The sequence below is a fragment of the Cricetulus griseus genome, chromosome 2, assembly GCF_003668045.3.
Source record: "Cricetulus griseus strain 17A/GY chromosome 2, alternate assembly CriGri-PICRH-1.0, whole genome shotgun sequence".
Classification (NCBI taxonomy): domain Eukaryota; kingdom Metazoa; phylum Chordata; class Mammalia; order Rodentia; family Cricetidae; genus Cricetulus; species Cricetulus griseus.
The window spans coordinates 365,398,592-365,411,719 of NC_048595.1; positions in this window are offsets into that span (position 1 = coordinate 365,398,592).

Consider the following 13,128-nt stretch of genomic DNA (forward strand, 5'->3'; position numbering starts at 1 on the left):
CAAAAGCTGTTGTTGCACAACTTTCAAGAACAAAAAGAGAAATAAGAGTGAAAAAGGAAACTAAGAACTCTTTAATTTGTGAAAACAGTGCATAATGAATCTCAAACAATGAATTCATCCCTTAAGCCGACACTGTAATCTTGAGATGTTTCAGCCATCAGCCAAGTGTTAAAGTTGTCGCCGTGTGGTTTTCAAAGTCAAGGCCAAGGATTTGATGATACTTGTCAGGGCCCGACACAATCTTGGTTCCCATCCAGTACAAACTAAACTTGTTTGGCATCTCTCAAGGTCCAGTCTGAAAACACTTTTTCAAAGACAGATTATCAGGACATAGTTTCTTTCCACAGCCACCACACTAGCCACTGAGGACTCAAAGCTGACTCCTTGTTAAAAAAAAAAAAAGTGTGTGGACCATGGAAGAGATTTTGGCTCTAGTCTGCCAATGGGACATTGCCATGCTGCACTGTACCACCCAGAACATGATGGGAACAGCTTCCCTGTAGTCCTCTAGTGCAGTCTCAGGCTGTCTGTCAGCCCACAACATGCAGGTTTGTTGTTTCTTTCATTATTCAACTCTCTGATCAAGGCAGGTTTGTGTCTTCAAGGTAACCGTGCTTGCTTAAAATTCAGGCGTCTCTAGAACATTCCAGAATATTCTGAGTTGTTTGCTTATATGTATTCATGATAGCTTTACATGAATACATAGAAACACCAGACAGCATATCTAAGACTAAAGTGTAGAGTATAATAAGTTGGCCTAGCAACAGAGTACTTCAAGGCACCATGACGGCCAGGGGACAAGGTTGTCTTAACTTCTAAAAATGATTCTGTTACCACTTTAGAGCCCCTTTCCCTCCTGAGGGAGCCTACTCCCTCACGTTTATCGTCAAACATGACCTTTGCTTGGTTTTGAACATTCTAGAAATAGAATCATCTAGTATGTAAATTGAGTTCAATATGGCCTCTCTGATCAATATTGTTTGTGCTGAAATCCATGCATATTATTATTGCTTCCCGAAGCACGTAGGAGCCAGTGCTCACACACAATCCTCATTTGGGAAAAGGAAAAGCTTTACTCTAAGTTTGTTTGACTACAATGAGCCATGTACTCAGATCTCTCTCTAATTGGCAGCGGACACAGAACTCGGCTGTCCTGGGGGAGGGGGTGTAGCTTGTGGTTAGTTGTAATTGGAAGTGTCCAATCTTTTTGTCTGGTCTGTCCTGTAACATTAGTTCTAGCTTCTAATCTAAGGCTCCAATACCCATGTTAATCTTTAGGCTCCTTGGAGACTTGTGACTCTCATGAACATTTGGGATCAGGACATGAGGGTCTACAGCTAAATCATAAATAAGAACAGCTCTCTGGGCCATGTTACTCTTTTATGGTCCAATTTCAAACACAGCAAATAGCTTATTAATTTTAATGTATTTGCAGTATTTATTTATATTTATATATCATAGTTTACGGGTTGTTTCCTTTTTATGGTTTACAGCTATTGAAATCAACAATTCTGTGTGGCATTATTGTGTCGTCACCATATCTCAATGCTGGTGATTAAAGCCAGGGTCTTATGTCTGCTGAATACTTGCTCTGCTACCGAGCTACACCCCAAGCCCTATCATAGCTGTTAGTGGCGTGGTTTGTGTCCTTCAGTGTCCACACACAGGTGCTTGCTGAGTGCCAGATTATATATATATATATATATATATATATATATATATATATCTTGCAAATGTGTGTTAAACAACCAGAACTTATCACCTCTTGTGCTTTCAAGGTCCCAGTTGGCCTGCAGTTCTCAAAGGACCTAGGGGTCAGTTGGCCTTGAGGTTCCTCCTGTAACCTTGGTCAGAAATCACCAGGACTGTTAGAACTCTCATGTCTGTAGAACTTCTACTTTGGTGGACTGGACAATGGGCTCTGCCCCAAGCTGCCCAAGCATCCTAAGAACCAACTCTGCAGAGCACAGAGTCCACAGCCAGAATTTCTTCAGCATATGTTTCTGATCTCAATTCTCTCTCTTGGTTTTAGTCCCTTGATTCAGCTGCCCATCAAGCCTGATCAACATGCATCCAAGCAGTGTTGGATGCTGAGAGTGATCAAAGCTCAGGGATAACTAGAGTCTCGCTTTCCTCTAATTAGTATTTTTGTGGTGCTGGAGATAGAACCTGGAGATCAGAGCTCTCTCACTCAGCCACACCCTTTCTATTTTTTAAAGTTTGGTTTATCTTTTAGGTTGGCAGGTGCATGTCAGCTCCTTTCCAAGTGTTAAAATATCTCAAATGAACAACATAGGGAAGCAAGGGTTGATTTGGGCTCAGTGTTTGGCCGAGTGTCATACAGACCATGTGGGAAAACAAAGAGGTTCAACTGATGACAGATGGGGAATAGAGAGACAGAGACAAAGGCACAGAGAAAGAACAGAGGCACGGTATACCCTAAGGGCATACAGCATTGGCCTGCTCTCTCCAGCAAGGTCTAATAGACTATTCCATCATCAGTGGGCTAACCCACTGATGACTGACACCCTCACGGTCTAGTCATTTCTCAATAGGCCATCTGAGAACTAACCCTTCAACACATGAGCCTTCATGGAACAACTTACATCCAAAAACAGCAATGGAAACTTTTTATACTTAAGCTGTGCAGCATGTGTGTGTGTGCACATTTGTGCATTTTTGTGCTTATACGTGTATGTTTGTACATTGTGTGTGTGTGTGCGTGTGTGTGTGCGCGCGCGCGCGCGCGCATGCATAGTTTCAAATAATATAAAAGCTAAACTAAATCTACAGCCTAAGGAGCTAGTCTTTCATTCTTCTCACTATGTATAACAATTAGTTCAAGATAGCTAGATTCTTCCCTTTCCCAGGAGGCACCTGGGTTGTGTGCAGTCACATGGGTACAGATTGGTTTTAAAGGCGGACACTGGGCTCTCATCTACACGAAGGACTGTGCTGTGTCAGGCTGCAAGGCTCTTTCCACAGAGAGCTTGTGAAGATTCTTCCTTTTTTGAACCTGGAGCTCTGTTTTGTCCCCTCACATCACCTCCACCATGCCTCTGCTCAGTCAAGGATGGCTGAGGGATACAGGCTCACCTTCAAGCAACACCTTCTCACTGGCAGTAAGCTCCCCTTTGGTGTAAGCTCAGAGCCTGGCTCAGGCTTCTGAAGCTCAGTGGATGTCTCTGGCTGCTCTGCTCTTTAAAATCCTACAGTGTCTGTGAAACAACAGAATCAGAAGACTAGCATGACACAGAATGTCGATCTGACATGAGTGAGGTCCTTCCAGATGCTCACAGTCAGTTTGGGCAGTTCTTCAGGAACATTTGTGCACATGAAGGGATTTTCTCTTTTCAAGATTTTCTATTGGTATCAGGGGGTGGGGATCTGCAAGAAGACATCATGCTACACCCAGAAGCAGAACCTATTAAGTTTTTATACAGTATATGCATTTGAGATGCTGTATGCTCAAGTACAGAAGGGTTCTAAGCCTAATGGGAGGCAAACTTGCACTTCATCTCAAAGCTGCCCACACCCTAAACCCCATAACTTGTGTGTACAATGCAAAGTGGACTTCATATTAAAGATGGACTTGGGGCTTGTTTCAAGCTGACATTACAATGTGAGTTCCTTATGTATGATTCAATGGGTCAAATGGAATCTGAGTGTCCTCTGAGTGGGGAGAGGAGACCGGAAACAGCTCAGAGTCAGAAGGGTGGTTGCAGATGTCATGTGTCACTAAATTGGCTTCGAAGTAAAGAAGATCTCCAGCCAGAGAAGGCAGGTAGCATCCAGAGGCTTCAAAATGCCAGAGCCAGGTGTCCCCTTGGCCTCTAGAAGAAAGCTGGCCTGTCAATATCTTTGTCTTAGCTCAGTGAAACTTTCGACCTTGCAAACTGTAAGACGATAAGCAGTACCCCCTAAAGAGCTAAGGCCACTGCTTTACACATGAACCCAGACACTACTTTTCCTTCCATGCATGACCCAGTGACAGCTTGTCAAAGTCCTACAGCTTCTAAGGTCTCCTTATTATAGCCAAACCTGAGACAATTGACTTATCAAAAGAATCCATATGGCTCATGATTTGTTCTACAGGCCCCTGTGCACGGTCCTCTGGTGAAATCACATTTTGTAAGGTGAGTAACTGGTGGGACAAATCACTCACCTTGTGAACCAGGGAGCAAATCAAAAGAATCAAGTTGGGCAGAGCCTAAAATATCCTTTGAGAGGCCCAGTGAACCCCATACTTCACACTAGCGTCTGCCTACCACAGTTTCTACCATCTCCCAAGATGGCCACAACAGGGTGCAAACTTTTATCACAGTGGTTTGAAGGGCACCCATCCAAGCCATGTTGGCTTGTTAATGAAGTTGAGGCCAAGAGGCATGCAAACAACAGGCATTTCTCATTCTGCTTGAGGCTGGACATCAAGAGGCTGTCAGATTCACTCTTTGATGGGAGACATTCCCACACCAAGAGGCTGCCTTCCAATTGTGTCCTCACATGAGGTAGGGGACATTGGAGCTCTCTGGGTCCTCAAGGTATTGGCAACTGTTAACTGATGGCGGAAAAAGGGTTAGTTTTCTCTTGATGTAGCCCCTTATAAACCAGCTACACCCCAGGCCACACAACCAGAACTATTTAGACAGCACAAACTGGCCTTAATGGGGGGGGGGGGCAGGTTACACAAAGTTGGGTGGGAAGAAAGGAGTATGTGGGTTTGGGAAGGGTTGGCAAAGGGAGTAAAATGATCAAAACACATTGTATGAGATTCTCCAAGAACCAATAAAATGTAAAATCATAATAATAAAGGCACTATTCTCCTGATGATGGCTTGGTGCTAGGATGCTGTAATAATTGCTTCCTGAATTCTTCTGTCCTAGGACCTCTCACATGGGGGTTGGGTTTATGACAAGTGGCTCCTTGATGGGACACAAGCATAAGCAGCCTCATTCACAGCCCCTCATTTCTGGGAGTCCCCTCTAGTCTCTAAATCCCTGAGGAAGAGGCACCGTTGTCTTATTCAGCACTGGGCTTTGACTGCATGCAGTGAGAGCTACGGAGCAGACAATCGATAAGTATTGGTTGCAGTGAATTTAATTAAGGGGCAAGGAGTGGACAGAGGAATTGAAGACCTCCCAGAGAAAATTGCTTTGTGTCTGCTATGATAAATAATACCAGCACAAAGCAAATAAGAGGGAAGATGAGCTGTAGGTCCACTTTGGAAGAGTAAACAGCCAGACAGTGCTATTCATTATCTCTTTTCATTTCTCACAGAATTCCTAGCAAACACCCTGCCACTTGCTCACTGATCTTCAAGTCCCTCTCCAATTCTATCTCCCACTCTTCTTTCCACCATATTCTGAATTATAATTTGAAAAATGCTATATTAAAATATTCATGGATTTTGGAAAATATAGAGGGGGAAATTAATATACACAGTCTTTTTTTTTTAAAGAAGAGCTTTGGGTTTTGATTTAGTTGGTTGGTTTTGTAACAGGGTCTCATGGAACCCAGGCTGGGCTCAAACTCTCTGGGTGGCCTAGGTTGGCCTTGAACTCGAAATCCTCATGCTTCTGCCTCTTTCTCCTCAGTTCTGGAATTGCAGGACTTCTTCGCTGAAGGTATTACAGTGTGGAACACTTGGGGAGTGATTTGGACATGAATTCAGGGCACAGACTAATGGTTAGTGCCAGTAGAGGGCGGTGGTCAAAGAAAAAGACTTTGCCTTTCCCATCCTTTAGATACCCAGCTAGAATTCTCTACCAATAAACTAATGAAGCAAGCATCTCTCCCCAAACAGTGAGGCTGCTGGCCCCTCTAGCTTGTTGGATGTCTCAGTCTTAAGCAAGTAAGGCATAATCTGTGTTGTTTATAAGCCACCCAGCCTATTACATTTTGTGACAGCATCCACACAGGCTGAGATATATACCCTCAATATATATTGCTCATGAATATACAGAATGTGTTATATAATGCAGATGAGGTAGGTGTTTGAGGAAACTGTTTCTTACTTTATTGTGGTGGCATCTTTCTTCCACAAATAGAACCTATCTGAGGGTCAGAGAATAGAGCTTGCCACTAGCTAACCATAGAGATCTGGAGGTCTGTACAAACAGACAGCACGTGACGTAGCTGGGCAGAAACAGATATAAGCAGGGAGAAACAGGAAATCTTTCTCTTCTCTGCTGAGATGCTTAGGAAGTAAGGTGTGCTGTGACTTGCTCCTTCTCTCTGGTCTCTCAGTATTTCCCTCTATTGCTTTTTATTATCTAGACCAATTAAGAACGCCTTTACATATTGGCACCCAACATGGGGCTTGAATCCACAACCCTGAGATTAAGAGTCTCAATCCCCCATCACTTTATGTCTAGGGAAGATTGGTATTTTAAAAAAGAGCTATAGAGCTCATGCAATGTTATCCCAAAGGACAAGGATGAAGCAAGAGGAGATGACCTAAAAGTGTGAAGACAAACAGTCCAGTGGGGTTCGAAAATATTGAGTGGAGCCTTTGAAGCAAACTAACAAAAATGAGAAGTTGTAATTAGGGAAGGCAGACAGATGCTAAGAGTTAGCGAGAGTCTGGACATGTCTTAGGTTAACAACTGTAGCAAACAAGACAGCTGCGTTCACAGCCTGGCACCACCGGGCATGACCAGAATGCCTGGAGAAAGTACGGCTGGGCAGTTTGTAGGCAAGAGCAGCCATGCACATGCCTGGGTGACTATATACCCTTGCCTTGTTGCTGAGTTTGCAGAGTCTCCTCTGAGATGAGAATTAACCTCTGCAAGGATAACCTCAGCTCTGATAAAGGAGATGAGCAGGTATCTGTCTGAGAATAGCAGGTTGTGGTGACAAACATCAGAGAAGAGACAGGTGGCTCTGTGGGAGATTTAGCATCCTCCGGCAATGGGGCAACAGGGGGATGGAGCAACTGTGTGGAAAGCACCTTGCAAAGCTCTTGATGGTAATGTGCTCAGGAGGGCAGCCTGCACCAGGAAGCAGGGACACTTAGGACAATCAAGACTTCAGTAGCCAGAGTACCATCTAACATGGCAAGATCCTGGAACATCGGCCTCAGACAGACAGTGCATTGACACAGAAAGCAAGCGACACAGCCAGACTTAAAAACAAATATTCTTCTGTGAGGAAACATTTAGACATGAAAATTCCAACAAACAGAGGAGAAAGAACTAAACAAGTGTGGTAAAAACAGATCTGAAGGACCCGAAATTGCTTTTGAAGAAAATAAGCAGGATGTCTCTGAAAGTCAGTTGGTGCCAGCATCATGTACAAGCATGCCAGCCAGCTCTTTAATGGGACTGTATCTGTGGTAGCTCGGCATTCATTACTACAGTGCCATCAAAGCGGGGCCAGATAATTGCATTCATAGATAGTCCTGAAAATATTTTTGCTTTCTTAGATATCTTTTCTCATTTAGGAGTTAATGTGTGGTAAATGGAAGCAATTTGTATTAATGCATGTTCAGGCCACAATTTATTTTTGTCGGCTCTTTCTAGCATTAAAGAGTCTCAGCAAATTTTCTATGATAGCGGGAGCATATTCATAGGCCATTCCAAAAATGGTTGTCCTTGGAAACCAAATATATTTCAGATATTCAACCTTTCCTGGGCAGTCTAGTCTGTGTTATTTGCACAGCTGAAGAAATGGATGGAAAGGGTAGCCCTTGGTTCTGCCTATGAGTTCCTTGTGAAGGGCACCAGAAGGTCTTATATTGAATAGAATGAGGAACAGGGCTCTTCCTTCAATATGAAATAAGTGTTAGCAACTAAGAGCTCTCTGGGAGTGTTCTTTGCTGCATATAGACTGATGTCTGTGTATGAAGTGTAAGTAGTATAGAGTGGTGTTTGTGTCATGTTTCTGCTGTGTGAGTCTCAGTATTTTTCAGAAACTTACTGTGAGGGTCACAGCTAAAACTTGTATGTAGTCTCACGCTTCACGTGAGGAGAGCATATTAAATCAATTTGTTTGAGAAATAATATTTTAGGCAAATACTAAAACTACTTACATGAACATACTGTTTTCAAGTACCTTCGAGTGTCTAGAGGCCTCTATTTCCTTGTAAACACTTGACATGCTAATTGAAAATTACTCTTGTCTCTTTATTAAGGAGGTTTCCTCATGAAGCCCTTTTAGGTGAATCATTTCAAGTGTGTCCCTGTTTAATAACTGAATACCAGAAAGTGTTGAGATAGGCATCCTTGGAAATTTTCTATATGTCTTCCAATTGGTTAATGCTGGGACTCTCATATAACTACATTCTAATTCATCCCCCCCCCACACCCCGGCAAGTTCTAGAGCATGTTGTGTGCAAGGGACTGCTGTGGGCACTTGGGGGCATGGTGACAGTGGATTCACAGACACCTAAGAACTGCATCTGTTGCTTGTAAAGGCTACAGATGTTGTGCAGAGAAGAAAAGAGTATCTGTGTTCACAAGCAGTGTTGTGGAGATAAACCACCCAGGGAGGAAAAGGGAAGAAAGACAACAGTCCAAGTTTGGGGGTCACACAGCTGGCTGTCCTACTGCAGGCCTGTGAATAAGCAGGGCGAGATTGTAGGATACGGGCAGCTGTGCAAAGCCGAGCAGGGCATAGTGACCAGAAAGCTAAGGAAAGGTGAGGAGGAGAGGTAGGGAGGAGACAGGGAGAGGAAGAAAGGCAAGAAACGGGTCACCCCTGAACAAAGCTGCCTTTGACCTACTTCCTCCAACTGGGCCAAACTCCTAGCAACTTCATATCCTCCCAAGAGTGCCACCAGCCCAGGTCCAGACTTCAGAAACACAAGCCTTCAGAACACACTCCAGTTTCAAAATGTATCAGTATCTAATTCCCTAAGGAAAGCAACAATCTGTAAGGAGAGAGAAATATGCATACACATCGGATTAGAAGACAAGCTTCACTATTTTAGAATTTTAAATTAAGTAATATTTTAACAGTAGGTGTTTGTGTGCTGTGTGTCCTTCAGGAGGTGTATACAGTGTGTTATGGTCAAGCCAAAGCAGTTAATATATGTATTTCCTTAAATATTTAACAGTTTGGTAAATATATGATAACTGTACAATATCTCCATGATCTCTGTAATATTCCAGTCCAACACAGGTTATGGCAAACTGTAGTCCATCACTATATCTTCCTTCTGGTTTTTAGTTCCTATTTTCCTTTTTTTAAAGATTTATTTATTTATTTATTTATTTTGTATACTAGGTTCTGCACACATTATAGATGGTTGTGAGCCATCATGTGGTTACTGGGAATTGAACCCGGGTCCTCTGGAAGAGCAGCCAGTACTCTTAACATCTGAGCCATCTCTCCAGCCCATTCTCTTCAGATCATATAAATCTTTCGCCTATTTCCAAAACTCTCTCTTTACACTTCCACCACCACCCTTACTCAGCTTTTTGTAATGTGTATTCTATCGCTAGCTGACCTTATTTGGCTGCCACGTGTTAGAGCCTACATGAAGCATTTCTGCATCTGGCTTTTCCTACTTAACACAGTGTCTTCCAGGTTTTTGTTTGTTTGTTTGTTTGTTTGTTTTTTTAAGATTTATTACATATAGTGTTCTGCCTGCATGTATGCATACACACCAGAAGAGGGCACCAGATCTCATTATAAATGGTTGTAAGCCACCATGTGGTTGCTGGGAATTGAACTCAGGACCTCTGGAGGAGCAGCCAGTGCTCTTAACTTCTGAGCCACTTCTCCAGCCCCTGTCTTCCAATTCTATCCATTTTGCTGGGAATGATGGTGATCTCTTCCTTTTTTGTGGCTGGATACTATTCTGTCATGTGGACTCACCTGCTGTCAGGCATCTAGACTGATTCAATGTTTAGTCAATAAGCACCAGGCATTTACTTTAGTTTTTGCAATTTTTTTTTCTCCAGTGCTCAGCACCCTCCAATCCCTTCTTACTTACAACTCTTGCCATCTTTCATGAGCCAGGGGACACAGATACCCAAATCACCCACCCATCATAAGCATCGGAGTGCAGCCTGGTTTCCCCCCAGAAATCAAGTGGCTGGTGCGGGCAGGAGTTGGGCACTGCTTCGGGAAGTTTTCATGCCCCATGCGACAAACCGTGAGTGTGGAGAGTTACAGACATCAGCTTTAAGAACATCTGTTTCTCCAGTGTGCTGACAGAATTCCAGGTATGTAAATAAAACTGAGCTAACCTTTGCAGTAAAATGCTCATGCCCAGAACTGACCTGGGTTTTCACTGCTACTGCTAATAATTCATTTTTAGTATGCATTTAATGACCAATAATCAAAACCATGGCACTTGAAATTTATTTCGCTTACATACACTAATACACTTAAAAAATTACAATGAAAAACAATGAGAATCAATATAAATGACACATTTCTCTTAAAATAACAGTGCTTTCCCAAATTGCAATGGTGAATGGCAGGATAGAGCTACTTTATGTTTTTATACTTCTTTATGCCCTTGTTAGTTTTTAATTGGCAACTTGACACAATCTAAACCACCCAGGATTTTTAGTCACTCAGTTTTTTTCTGACTACTGAGTCTAAGGAACTCAGTCTGGACAGAAAGCAGGACTCATCTGCATTGAGGAGACTTCAATGAAAATACTCCTTACAAAACTGTGACAGGGTAAATAAACTAACAGGAGGTGTGAGGATCTCATAACCTGGCAACAAGAAATGACTTCCACCCCAGGACTGGAAAGACGTGTGGGAAAATAAACTTGCCCTGGAGATTCCCAGAGAGTCCTCCTGGTGACCCCAGGAATTCACAGAAGGAAGCAGCTACCTAATGAGGGCTGATGACAACGATGAGGTATAGAGAAGAAGACAGGCCAAGCCACTCCCTTTTTATGCTCCAATCAGCTGGGCCAAATGACCAAAGTCACTGAAAGTTCTTCCTGCTTTCCTGGGAGAGGGGGAGTCATGTGTAAGCCCTGAGTCTATGAGCTGAGCAGAAAATGAACCTTAGCAAAGCAGGAGGGTAAACGACTAGAGGGAAGTGATCACATGATGAGTCTGCTTGGAGGTAGAGATACTGGCAATGCCAACTGCTCAGCTACCCTGGTTAAGTAGGCTGTAAGCACAAGTGCCCTTCCAGCAAGGACCACTTGCACCGAGGTTTACACTGGAAAGCAGAAAAGCTTTCACCTGTTACCTATCGACACTATGCTGCCTGGAGGAAACCCTAGAAAATGCAGTCATGAACAGCGGATAATGATGATGTTGTGAGTCTGAGTTTCAGTGGGGGAAACACGAGATCCACCACCTGCCCAGATCCTGAGGTCCACTGAATCTCATGAGAAAGGAGAGGAAGTGGCTTGCTTCGTTATTCACAGCAATGGGAACAGCACAGACTGGGTCTCTCATCAACTTATCAAAACACAGTGCCCTGCTCCCCTCAAGGATTAAAGCGGGTTTCACCAGGAGTAAGCCACATAGTTATGTTCAACTCTATATTGTGATTAATTTTCTTCAATGAATCAATGACCTTTATGTCTCTGCCACCAGAAGGAGTGTGAAATTCAAGAGTGTGCCACCACACCTGGCTTTATGAGGTACTCTAGTTTGCTTCTATAATGTGGTAAAAACCCATGACCAAAAGCAGCTGGAGGAGGAAAGGGTTCATTTGCTTACATGCCACTCACACTCCAACAGTGAGGGAGGCATGGCAGGAACTCAGAGAGGAAGTGAATTACACACCATGGAGGAGGACCACTTACTGGTTTGCTCCCCATGGCTGTTCCATTTGTTTTTTTTTTTTTTTTTTATACAACCAGACAAGACCTTTTGCCCAAGGATGGCACAACCCACAGTGAGCTGGGCCATGAATCAAGAAAATAATTGACAATTAATCAAGACAATACCCCTAGAAACTGCCAACAGGCCAGTCTGTTGTGGGTATTTTCTCAGTTGAGTTTTCCTCCTCCCTGGGGACCCTACCCTGTATCAAGTTGACAAAACACGTAACCAGCACACACAAACCTTGGGGTAGGGCCTCTGGCATATTGCATGGCTCTTTATCAACTGGGCTACTTTCCCAGCCTGGAAACATTTCCAGGTAGCACCTCACAGGAACTTTATATCCAGTGTTGCCAAGCAATGGGGGATCCTGAATTCCTTGGGGCAGTCTTTCACTCCCAGAGAGAACCAGAGCAATTAAAACCTGCCTCTTCCTTCCTGCCAGGATCCCTAGTGTGAATGCCCTGGGGATGTTGCTTTGTCTTCAGGGTAATCTAAGCACTTAAGAATACATTTTCAGTTATTAAAGTCTCCTTCCTTAGGCATGCTAGAGACCAGTGGGAGGAGGTCTCCACAGGAGGGTTGTGAGGGTTAAGCTATCATATCTCCTCCAATTCTTTCTCTCTCTCTCTCTCTCTCTCTCTCTCTCTCTCTCTCTCTCTCTCTCTCTCTGTCTGTCTGTCTCTCTCTCTCTTCCTTCCTCTCCTCCTCCTCCTCCTTTTCTTGGTTGTCTTGAGACAGGGTTTCTCTGTGTAGCTTTGGAGGCTGTCCTGAAACTAACTCTTGTAGACCAGGCTGGCCTTGAACTCACAGAGATCCGCCTGCCTCTGCCTCTGCCTCCCAAGAGCTGGAATTAAAGGTGTGCACCACCACCACCTGGCCCAACTCCCTTTCTTGTGTGTGTGTGTGTAATTAAGTTGCTGCTTGGCAATTTTATATGTGTGACACATGTGGTTACTGTCTCCCTCCCCTGCACCTCTCTCAGCCCTCCCCACCCTCGTCCATCAATCCATTCCCAGATCCATGACTGCTGATTTTTCTTTGTGGCCCATTTAGCTGGATCAGGGCCATCTATGTGACCACCAGCTGCTCTTTGGAGCTTAATGGAGTTACCAGTAGTTACACAACTAAAGGTGATGACTCTTCCTCCCTGAATATCAATAGGAAATATCTCATATCTCGGCGTAGGTAGACACAGCTCCCTGAATTGCTGGTTGCTGATGGGCAGATCTGAGTGCTGCAACCTGCACAAAAGACAGAATTTCACAGCTCTTTCTCTGTTTTCCATTTCTTACTGCTTCTATTCCCTTTCCAAAATGTTCCCTGAGCTGTGGAGGGGATGTGAACCCAATCCCATGTCAGGATGAGCCTTGTAGCCGT